This window comes from Echinops telfairi, unplaced genomic scaffold, assembly GCF_000313985.2.
Source record: "Echinops telfairi isolate 266 unplaced genomic scaffold, ASM31398v2 ScPeMD7_60;HRSCAF=208, whole genome shotgun sequence".
NCBI lineage: Eukaryota > Metazoa > Chordata > Mammalia > Afrosoricida > Tenrecidae > Echinops > Echinops telfairi.
In genome coordinates this window covers 11,512,624-11,525,065 of record NW_022103958.1, presented here as the reverse complement: position 1 = coordinate 11,525,065, position 12,442 = coordinate 11,512,624, and the positions used below count along the sequence as shown (strand labels likewise).

Here is a 12,442-nt window from a genome sequence, read left to right as displayed (position 1 = left end):
TATGAATGAGTTAGTCTGTTACCTTAGTATGAAATGATTAAAAAGGAATTGGGCAGGCACAGGGAGTTGGGATGGCTCTTAATCGTGCTACACTGTCGGAGAGCGTAGTCCATCTTTCTACTCAGAGAGAAAATCCCCTGGCAGATGAAAATATCATCGATTATTTTTCACACCCAAGAATACCTAAAATTTTCTTGCCATTGTTTTCCTTGGGTGAATCCTTATCAGGATATAAGTCTCAGATGTCTCAGGGAAAAAAAAAATTAAATCGAAGGTGGAGAAGCCGTTCTCAGGTTAATGAGCACCAAGCAGCAGGCATTTTGAAGAGTTTATTTGGAGAAAGAAAACGTCTGCAGAAATCAAATGATTAAGATGTGATACTCAAAGCGAACTCGGAGCGATCTCATTAGCAGAGACTAAGAATAGTCTACAAATGTAATAAAGCCCTGATCCAAGGTCACAAACATCTCAGTGCAGGCCAGCTGTGTGGGACCCATTGCAGAGGAAGGATGTGCATGTGACTGGCCCAGATCAGGAAAGCTTCCCTAGAACAGGCAATGGTTTCCTCCTAGCTCCGAATATTTCTCCAGAGGAGCTTATGCATATTGATAAGTATCTATATTTCTTATTCTACAGAGTAGGCCCTACCATTATGAATCAATTTGAACAATTCCTGTACAAACATCACTTGCTCACAGATCTTTCTCCATGACCAGGCCCTTCCAGACAAAGAACCCCTGCCCACCGGCACAGTCACCTTTATTCCTGAAATTGTATTATTATTAACTTGTCCTTTTTTGTCCCATGAGATTCCTGCCTTGAGAAGAATGTAGGATCACGACCCGAGGGACAATAAGTAGCTGGTTCATTACTTTATTTCCGGAGACTAGAGGGTTTGGCACATGAAGGCTCATTGCTTTCAGTTGATTCTAATCCATAGTCACCATGTAGGACAGAGTAGAATGGACCCATAGGGTTTCCAGGGTGAAATTGTTACAAAGCAGACTGCCACATCTTTCCCCAGCACAGGTGTGGATGCATTCCAATCACAGATCTTTCCATTGGCACCTGAGCATTTAATCACTGTGCCACCAAGGCTCACCTTAGCAAACAAAACACTCCAATACTTACTCAATTAAAAATCACTAGCTAAACTGCACCTCACATGTGCAATGTAACATGCCTTTTGTTCTAAATGATATCCACCTATCAATTGATTTGAAAACTCTGCTCCACATTCTATAATCACCCTACAGTTAAAAAAGAAAGACCAGGTAATATAAGGGGTGCTCACTCTTGCCTTATTGTTGACTTGCAATTCTAGAAACTATTCATTTCTGCTGGTGTGGAAGAGAAATGGAAAACAGAGCATAAAAGGTATTAATCTTTCCTAGCATTTATCCCTTGAGATCAGCCAAACTGTGTGAATATTCTGTCTTAGCTAAGAACACAGCTCTTTAAATATTCATGAATGAATCCAAGTGGGCAATGAATGGATTGTATTCACAACTCCAAGGATTCCACTTCTTACTTATCATTGTCACCTTTTCATTGTCTGCAAAACTGGTCTAGGAGGGAGAGAACAGGAGCAATCTTTATTAGATCCAGATGTCACTCCCAGCCCCAGTTTTGTTGTCTCCTTGCTGCAGACTTGACCTTCATTAGCTCATTAGTATCACGGCTGTAAACTCTTCACCTTTATTTCCCTTTTCCTATTTTACTTTAGTGGAAAGGTTAAAGCAAAATGGATTGTAATCATTTTTATTACAGAATTAGAGACACTGTTGGGATAGACTTTAAAAAACTCGCATCCTCAAAGTTCAAGGTAAGAGACAGAGCAAACAGACAGCTGTTTGCTGATTTCTGACCTCTCTCAAGTGCTCAGACTTCTTACAAGTACACTAGGGTTTAGCACATTGCTCTGAAACTGTTCTTCTTATCTATGGAGTGACCTGTTATTGAGCTGATTTCAACTCATGCGATTCCTTGTGTATCCAAGTAGAGCTGTCTCCAAAGAATGTTTCATGGCTGATCGTGTGGGAGTAGGTCACCAGCCCTTTGGGTGGAATAGCATTTCCAACGTTTGATTAGCAGTCAAACTAATTAACTATATGCACTAACCAGGGCTTCTGTTATTTTTGTAAGCGAAAGTTCTTCTACTTGTTTCCTTGTCCTGTTGATGTGCTTATTATTAATAAGTACTATAATACAATCATTGTTTAATGTGTGCCATTCAGATGGGCTTCAAAACAAAGAAACAGTAAGTCTATAAGGTTAAGTAACTCAGTCAAAACCAACTTAATTGGTAAGTATCTGAGTTACATTTTCCTGTCCAGACTGTTCAACTCTGAAGCCAAGGTACTTTACCCTGCATTTCCAGGCACCTACTCGAAAAGAAGGACTTGTATGGCCTTTAGGATGTAACACTCAGTTAGCTCCTAGCCTTTCTGGATGAGGTCTTCTCATTTGCCATCTCACCTCAGCTACAAGCTCCATTATCCCTCTAATCATGCTCACTACCTATCTTTTTTTGTCTGTTGTCTTCTGTTATAGTTTTGTTAAAGGGCAGCTACCATATGGAACCCAGTCTTAATTAAGCCATGTCACTTGTCAGGAAGCCAAGCAAGAAAAGTCCAGATAGTGGTCCCTTTAGCCACTGCTTGGCACATTTCCCAGAAAGCACAGTACCTCTTTTCCATACCAATCCACCATACTATGTGCAAGGACATTATACCTATTAAAAGTTTCAGATATATTTTGAACACAAATTTTATAACACCTTCCAGAGAGTACGATAGTTTCGCATTACCTTGAAGGCTTGAGTTTAATAAGAATTGACTGTCTTTCTGAGGGTTTAGGACACCGTGTGCCGCCTTCAAAGGCATCACCCCCTTCTTGGCTATTTTGAGTCTTTTCTTCTTTGTATTAGAGGTGTAAGATAATATAAAATCCTTTCTAAAGGAATCATTCTATTTTAAAATAGCAACACTCTAAAGTCATTTGGTGACAAGATCTCAAACATGTAGATGAAAACACAGTATATTCCAATTTGGGAGAAAGATTTATAACAACCTGTGATATGCAGGTGACACAACCTGGATTTCTGAAAGTGAGGAAGACTTGAATCGCTTATTGATCGATATCAAGGATTGTAGCCTTCAGTACAGTTTACAACTCAATGTAAAGAAAACCAATAGGTAACATCATGATAAATAGAGAAAAGATTGATGTTGTCAAGGATTTAATTTTGCTTGGATCCACAATCAATGCCCATGGAAGCAGCAGTCAAAAGAGCAAACAACTCACTGCATTGGGTAAATCTGCTGTACAAGACCCTTTTTAAGTGTTGACAAACAAGGATATTACTTTGAGGACTAAGGTGTGCTGGAATCAAACTATGGTATTTTCAAGCAACTAATATACATGTCAGAGTTGAGCATTGAATAAGGAAGACCAAAGAAAAATTGATGCATTTCAGTTGTGCTGGTGAAGAATATTGGAAGTACCATGGACTACCAAAAGGATTAAAAAAAAATCTATTGGGGTAGTTACATAATTTTGTGTCAACATGAGGATATCAGAAGTGAAGTGGTGGAGTCTAGCCTGTCAATCAAATCTAGTCTGAGGATGTCTCCTTTTGGGCATGGCCTTTTCATGAGGGTTCTTGGACTTCCTCTCTTTCTCTAGGGAGATGGGACACATTCTCTCTCTCTGCTTCACCTTCCTATTAGCAAGGTGAAGAGAGATGGGGGAGCCACATGGAGGCCTGAGGCCAGCACTGAAATCTTCCACTAGCACTGGGTCCACAAGACTTTTCACCCACCAGCCTGAGATCTTCCTGCATACAGCATCACAGCGTGTGCTGCATGAGTCTGAAGAGGAATGTATGGACTCATGTTGCACATATGGGCTAATATCAGACTTATGGACTTGATCTAGACTGGGCTGGGATGTTTTTTCAATACACAATAGCCCTGTGATATAAAGCTTTCTAGTATACATGTATGAGTGTCTCTAGACTTTTTTCCCTAGTCAAACTTGACTAACACATATGTCTCAAAAGTGAAGAAGCAGAGGACTCCTTAAAGGCAAGAATAGTGAGACTTAGTCTTACGTACTTTGGGCATGTTGTCAGGCAAGACCAGTCACTGGAGAAGGACATCATGTTGGTAAAGTAGGAAGTCCCTGAAGGAGATGAATCGGCACAGTGGCTCCAATAATGGGCTCAAACACAGTGAGCATGTGAGAAGGCTGCAGCACTGGGCAGTGTTTTGTTCTGTTGTGCCTAGGGTCACGATGGGGCAGAACTGACTTAACGGCACCTAAGAACATAACATCTGCTAGTAGAAATATATTAAAGTTCGATGTGTTGTTAGGAATGAAAATGAGAAAGTCTTCTTGAGATATTATATCCTGTGACTAGAAATATTATTCGTATAACAGCAGTTACAGAACCTTGTTAGAAGCAACACTGAAAAGAACATTCTCAAGTCAAGCATGATCCTAATCATCACCCCCAGTCGCCCTTGCACTGATTCCAATTCATGTGCTCTCACGGGGTCAAAGTGAAAACAAAGCGACGGAGTTTCTTCACTAGGTGGCATTTTAACAAGTAGATCATGAGGCCTTCCTTCCAAGGCCCCTCTGGGTAGATGAGGACCTCTAACCATTCCATTTGCAAAAGAGCATGTTAATTGTTCATACTCACTGACGACTTTAACTTGCTTCCAACTAGTAGAAGATATTATTGGATTAGCCATTCTCTTGGTTAGCTTACATCCGATATGGAAGGTGAGGCAAGGCCACTCTTGATTAGGTCTCATTCTATGAGAATCTGACTGAGCAGCCTGGAGGAAAACCTTCTCCTGCCAGCCTTGAAGTCGGTGTTGTGAGAAGGCTGGCAAACTGAGCCATCTGGCAAAGAGCTTCAAGTAACTTCTAGAAGATCAGAATGGACCTCAGAGGCAGCCAGCAAAACAAACAAACAAACAAACATGCAAACACACCGAAAACAACCAGAAGCAAAAATAAAAACTAGGACTTCAGTCTTAATCTTCAAGGAACTGAAGTCTGTTAATGACCATGTAAGGTCAGAAGAAGGCCCCAAGCTCCATCCTCCGGGAGCTCGACTGACATCGTGATTGCTGCCTTGCAGAACTCTAAGCTGATGACTCAGGGAAGGATGCCCAGACCCTTGGCCCTAGAATCTAGGAATAATAAATAAGTGTTATTTTAAAATGCCAAATAGGTGATGATTTGTTATAAAGCAATAAAAACAAAATTCTCCTTGAACATTTTCTGAAATTGCAAGGCTACAGTTCAATTTTTTGGCACAAATGTCTCTTTACAATAATTCAGCGGAAACTTACTCAAAAAAACGACCTTTTGGGGAAAGGAAGAACCATAAAATACGTACAGGTTCTAGTTTACTATTTGGAGTGGCCACAATCCTGCTACAGTAAGAGGCTGAATAAAGAATAGAACTGGTGCTCGTCATCTGAGGCTTGACGCCTTGGTATGTTGTCAAAGTGGGGCTTAAACATTATTTCCCCAGGATCCTTAAGGATATACATATAAAATCACCCACACACTGAATTCATAGGCAGGTTGAGAAACCAGAGGTCTTAGTGGAACACACTCCCTTGTTGAAGAGAGTATGGAAGAAAGAATATGAAGGAAATATGACATATTACCAAATATAGCATTGTAAGTGTATCTTCATGTGGATATGTGCTTCCACGCATCCGTGTGTGTCTGTCATTGCTGAACAAGGTAGGTATGTATGTATGTCTGTGCAAGTTCATTTCTGTGTATGCATCCTTTTGTGTATCACCTATGTGCGTATTTGTGTCTGTATGGATGTGTGTGTGTGTGTGTGTGTGTGTGTGTGTGTGTGTGTGTCACGGGAGCTTCTGTGCTTATTGGAGTGGGAGGCAGGGATGGTCTATGTGCCTGTGTCTCTGTGTGTCTGTATATGAGAGTGGAATGGGAAAAGATAGCAAAAGGACAAAGCAAACTCATAAAGGGCCATTTTCAAGCACTAGTGAGGAATAAAGTAGGGCATATAAAGCAAACAAACAAACAAAAAACTCTTCCTTTGGACTCCAGCCACCTAGTTTTACGTTCCAATTCTGTAATATATTAGCTTTGTGACCTTGGCAATCTGCTTCAGATCTGAATCTTTGGTTTCCTCATTTCAGAAATGAGTTAAGATTTTAAGAAGTAAAATTTTTCACAGAATACTGACTGGAGTGTAAAATCTCATGACCACTTTAGAAAGTATCTGACTGTCTCTACAAAGACTGATCTTATGCAGGCCCTATGTCCCAGACATGGAATGAAGTTATATATATATATATATAAAACTAATATAAACATGTACATATATTTAGTTACAGGCACATACTAGATATTTCATATCAATAATATGTGTGCCTAATAGGTCAAATCTAGAACTTCTCAAATGAGTGTCAGCAGCGGAAAGGATAAATCGTGTTTTAGCCAACCAGTAGAATAATACGCAATCATTAGAATTAGAGAATCATACCTCTCTCAAACAATCGGATGACAATCACAGATGGAATGTAAACCAAAGAAGGCAAACGTAAAAGAGTATTGTATGATTTAACAAAAGTATCCCAACAGGCGAACTTCACCTACACTGGCACGTTTCATCTCTTGCTGTTGCCATGAGCTGCCCTCGGGTAGATTCTGACCATTGCAACCTGCTGCACAACAGAATGAAACACTGCTCTGTCCCGCGCCAACCTCACAATTGCTATGTTTGAACCCATAATCGCAGCCACTGTGTCCATCCATCTCATCTCTTCCTCTTTTCCACTGTCTTTTCACTTTACCAAGCACAGCGTCCCCTGCCAGGAACTGGTTTCTTCTGATAAATGTCCCAAATACTTGAGGTGAAGTCTTACCGTCTGTGCTTCCGAGGAGCATTCGAGTTGTACTTCCTCCAAGATAGATCTGTTCGTTCTTCTCTCAGTCCTCGGTGCCCTCAATATTCTTCACCTGCACCTTCATTCAAATGCTCAGTCTGGCCTCTTAGAAATCAGGATCTTGATTATCCTTCAAGGAGCAGCAGTGCAGGGAAGGGAGCACAGGGGTTCCTAATGAGAGGATAAGCATCAGCTTCCTGTGGTGGGCTCTGGTTACCTAAGCGTGCTCAATCTGTGCCCCTTTTCAAGTATAACATTCCTTTTGGAAAGATTAACCCACTGGCGTTGAGTTAATTTCAACTCATGGTGACTTTTCTTACTTTTAAAAAAGGAAAGAGCTGAATTTAAAATATTTACATGAGTGACAGCCTCATCATACTCCCAAAGATTGGCTTGTGGGTTTGAACCACTGACTTTGCATTTAGTACCCCCTAGTGCTTAAGCTGATGTACCACCAGGCTTCCATTCTTGGATTACTGTTAAACGCTTATGTTAAGAGGGAGACCAGCGAGAGCCAGAACTGTCTTGTTTTGAGGGGTCTCCTCAGTTTTCTACCTCTGACTGGGTCAGTCCTACCCATTTTCTGTTATATGTTTTAGTGGAGAATATTTGAGATTTCCTTCTCGGATAGGTGCCTGCCTCACGCACCTTTCGGTTTCCTTGGGTGTCACTGGAGAGTCAAAGCCTCGGAATAGCACTCCCAGCCCTCAGCAGCGTAAATTCCCTCTCACCTTACATCCCTGTCTTGTTTCTTATTTCAGCCCTCTTTTCCTTAGGGGACTACGGTATGGTTGATGGACTTTTACCTTGAGAAACTACTGCTTTGTGTTGTTGGGTTATTTTCTCCCCAACATTAATTTTAACTTCAAAAGGGCCCCAGAATTAAGCCTCAAACTTTTTTCCTTGGCTTACACAGCTTCCCCTCAGCCACCCTTAGAGATTGTGAGTGGCATAAATTAGCACCACTGTGGGGTAAAGCTGTTCCCAACTGGAAAACCAGACACCCCGTAGGGCTGCCTTTTGCTGGTGGCTTTTTTATTTTTTCCTAATGCCTTGTATTAGTGACTAATTTCCACATTGACACATTTATCCAAACATAAAATCACATGTTTACAAACATCTTAGTTGGAACTAATTAAATCAAGGGGTCTAAAAATAGTTATTAATTATTATCTTCGTTCCATTATTTGGGGAATATGCAAATGAGAAATAGTTTCCATTCCACATCTTCACTGACGCACAGTGCTACCACTTGCTACATCTGCTACAATCTTTACGAGGAAAATGGTTGCAACGGATTCTGATAACTTTCAAGAAATCTTCTGGTTTGTAAGACAGTGGTTTTCACTATTTATTGTAGGAGTGATTTGTAGACCTCCCTAAGAATCAGAAGCAGCTCAATAGCATGTACAAAAGTAACGCCATATAGCCAAAAAACCAGCCAGTCACCAAAGTAATAAATCAATCAAAAGTATTATCAATTCTGACTCCTAGTGACTCTGCTGTCAGTCAGAGTAGAACTATCCCATAGGGTTTCAAAGGTTGCAAAACTTAATGGGAGCAGTTTGGGTACACATCCTCCTTCAGCAGAATGGCTGGTGGATTAGTACCTGCCAAGTTTGGGTTTGAAGTCATGGGTGTTAACCACTGTATCATCAGGGCTCCGTCCAAGGCAATATTGTTAGGTGTCATCGACACTGTTGAGACCCATAGAGACTTTATGGCAAAAGGAAAACCTGGCCTCATCCTCACAATTGTTCCTGCGCTTGAGCCCATTGTTGCAGCCACAGTGTCCATCCATCTCAAGAGGCATCCTTCCATGCCTCTCTACTTCACCAGGCATGGCGTCCTTCTGCCGGGATGAGTTCCTCCTGACAAAATGCATGTTGCAGTGTCTTCCCCCTACCCTGAGTCATGCTTCATTTGCAAATGAAGATCCCAGAGGGTCCATGTCCACAGGCTTTACCTGACTCATGTCAACATGGTACATGCCACTCTTACGAAATCAGCTCCTTCTCTGTCATGTTTGAAGTGCCTTCTGACCTCAGGGACCCATCCTTTGACACCATCACCGACAATGCTCTGCTTTGATTGCAAGTTTTGCATAAGGTTTCCAGTGGCTCCTTCTTCCAAAGTGGGGAGCCGAGTCCTTCTCATTGCCTGTTCTGAGTCTGGAAGCTCTGTTGAAGCCTGTTCACTTTGGGTGACCCTGATGGCATTTGAAATCCCAGTCCCCTGGCTTCCAGCATCACAGGAACACACAAGCCTCTACAGTATGACAAAATGACAGACAAATCATGGTATGGCCATGTGCTGGGTCTAAATTTCTGAGTCTTCTGGTAAATTGCCATTTGTGATAAGATCAATGATTGCTAATAAAGATCGATATACATGTTTGTTGTATATCAGGGAGTAGGTTATGACATATTAGTGCTAGGTATGACTGAGCTCAACACTCCTCCATCCACATAGCATCTCTCTGCCTCCTGTGTGATTCTCTCCTTTTATAAGACCACTTGGCCAATTAATACCCAACCTACTGGCAAATCATCTCCTTCACTTAACGGATAACGTTTTCAAAGAAAGCCCATGAGGGAGTTTTCAAAAATCATTACAAAAATTACACTACTTTTAACTCCATTTTTTTCCCATGAATTTTTAGAAGCCTCCTTCTACGTCCAAATGAAGTCACTCCTTTGAAACAGCGGTTGGGACATCACCATGTCCCATTTTTAGGAAGGGGCACAGTTCAATCTGTTCTCATGGTTTTCAAAGGCTGGCTTTTTTGAAAGTAGCTCATCAAGCTTATTTTAAGGTATCTATGGATGGCCTCAAGCCACCAACTTCCGGGTGAACTCCTAAAGATATAAAGGCTTGTCCCATCCACAGACCCTTGCAGAAGGAAGCTAGAAATCTCCAGAGTGCAGGGAGTGTTCCCTCAAACTCGTGAAGTCTAGGATCAGGAAGGCCAAAGATGCCCAGGTTTTAACTCAGCCAAATGTTCTCACTGTTTGAAGGGTCAGATGAGAAAGAGAAACCTCCTCTCTGATTAATGCTCAGAGCCCTGCTCTGCTAATTAATGCCACTGACGCATGTGCTGTGAAGACTGGACTTCAAAGGCTCCATACAGTTGAAAAGCAATGAGGCCTGGGAGAGAAAAGGAGAAGGGAGTTCTTACGTAAGTAAGAACGAAGGAGGAGCTTTCATTTTGTGTTCATAGCACCTTTTAAATCTCTCATTTTTGGGCAGGATAAGCCAAAGCAAAAGACCAAAGTCACTGCATGGGGCCCGCTCTGGCCCCTAGTGACCTTGTAGGCTTCATTAGGACTCGGAAGGACATGTAGGCAGGATTGATTTGTGTGCCACAACACAGACCTTCTATTTCCTGTAAACCCCCCACCTTCACGTTACCTCTCCTGAGGGCACTGCTGAGAGCCCGGCCCATCCCAGGATCCCACTCTTCAGTTTTTCTCTTTTAATGATGGAATGGGCAATTCTAACACTTGATTTGTAACATTGCTTTTTCTCTACAATGCATTTTAATTCATGGTTGCTATAAAAACTGATCTGTATGCCACTCCGTGCATCGCTATATACTCATTTCCATATATATCTGAAAATGCTGTTGGTGTGCTGTCCCCACCTATATTGACCCTGTGTACAACACGACAAAACTCCGCCCCATCCTGTGCCGTCCTCACAATTGCTCTTAGGTTTGAGCCCCTTGTTAGTGCCACTGTGGCAATCCATCGTGGTGAGGGTCTTCCTCGTCTTTGCTGCCTCTCCACTTTACTAGGAGTGATGTCCTTCTCCAAGGACTGGTCTCTCCTGACAGCGTGTCCAACTGGTCTCCTCTCCTAACTAACCCCGTGTGCTTTTCTGTCTGCATAAGTAAGGGAGATCTTCTTTTACTTTCAGAAATGTTCTTTCTCTGTAGGTGTTCTGAGCAGCTTTGGCAAATTCCCTCTCTTGCTATGCATCCTGCATCTGACTTGTCTCTGCGTAATCTGCATGGTTTGGTGGACTTGGATCAACACTGTGTCCCTTTTCCTGACTGACGTGAGGCAAAGCATCCTTTCCTTTAAAACCTTTCCATTCTGGCGGTACTTCTTCCAAGACAGCTCTGTTTGTTCTTTTGGAAAGCCATGGCACTGTCAATATTCTTCACCAGGGCCGTGTTTCAAACACAGTGATTCTTCCTCATTCTTCCTTGTTCAATGTCCCACTTTCACAAGCATATGAAGCGAGTGAAAAGATGATGGCTTGGGTCAGGTGTACTTTCATCCTAAAGTAGCATCCTTACTCCTCAACACTCTAAAGTCATCTCTTGTGCAGAAGATTCACCCAATGCAATGCTTCATTAGCTCTCTTGAAGGAAGCTTCCGGGAGCATTGACTGGGAAAATAGGACCATAAGCATATGTACTCTGGAGCTTATCTTTCCGAAACATGATAAACCCTACGTTGTTCTCATCATTCTCACTCCTGGCATCTCCCGACTCTTTTGAGGACCAGACCATTGTGATTCATTGGCTGGTTTTCTCAGGTGGATGGCCAGGCATTTCTTCTAAGTTCACCATCGTCTGGAAGTTCTGCTGAAACCTGTTCCACATGATAGCAACATATAAACCACCACTCTCAGATGAGTGAGAGTTGAACATGAAGTGCATTGGCTGGGATTCAAACAGGGTCTTCCACAAGAAAGGTGAGAATTCAATCACTGAGCTCTAAACAGAATCTAGATATTCAAAAATGATTTATGCACCGTGTTATTTTCATTTACAATCTCAGGGTGAACAGTTATTTCCTGTGAAAATACATACAATCTTGTAATATAAGCATGCAATCTGGCAAGGAAAAGATACTATATACTCATAATTGAGCAAATTTTGCTTTAAGAATCTGCCTACACTTTTACTTCTTTATCCCCAAACCCATGATAGTATTTATCTTTATCTCACAGCCATGATAGTCAAAATAGTATGGTACTGGTAAAACAATAGCTAGTGTGATGTACATAATTACTTAATATAGTCCGTCTAGTTATAGTCCTCCATTTTGTGATGTACTGTGAATCCTAGTTTCTACACCCATATTTGCAATCTGTTAAAATAAGAAAAACTTTCATTTTTAAGTTGTTCTTTCAAGAGGCAAACTACTAGCTGCCTGCTTGATTGGGAAAAGCAGGACTTTGAGGTCACAGAACTGTCTAAGACTAACCTTGGCCAAGCTAAGATGCATTGATGAGTGTATCCTCCATCAAACACTCAGATATGGGCATGATGTCATCTTTGTGATCTCCCTCTCCTGACTGAGCATCTGCAAGACACTTGTACTCAGTCACCAGTGCGCAATTAGGAGCCAGTTACCACCCAGAAAGCCTGCTGTCCCAGTTCTCCAGTAGACATCTCGATATGAGTCCCCGTGTGCTTTTCTGTCTGCGTAAGTAAGGGAGATCTTTTACTTTCAGAAATGTTCTTTGTAGGTGTTCTG

The 12,442-nt window shown here is 41.8% G+C and overlaps 1 protein-coding gene across 5 annotated transcripts in view; it reads right to left on the bottom strand.

The window, feature by feature from the left end:
• The window catches only part of LRRC4C (leucine rich repeat containing 4C), a 1,557,030-nt gene that overhangs the window by 42,196 nt on the left and 1,502,392 nt on the right, over positions 1 to 12,442 (bottom strand). Inside the window, exon 1 of one of the 5 annotated variants that reach the window (XM_045291150.1) lies at positions 6,930 to 7,054. The exons of the other annotated variants lie outside the window; for them this stretch is intronic. The gene's annotated coding sequence lies outside the window, so the exon portion shown is untranslated. Of the gene's footprint in view, positions 1 to 6,929; positions 7,055 to 12,442 lie in introns of those variants that run through there. 5 annotated transcript variants of the gene reach the window in all.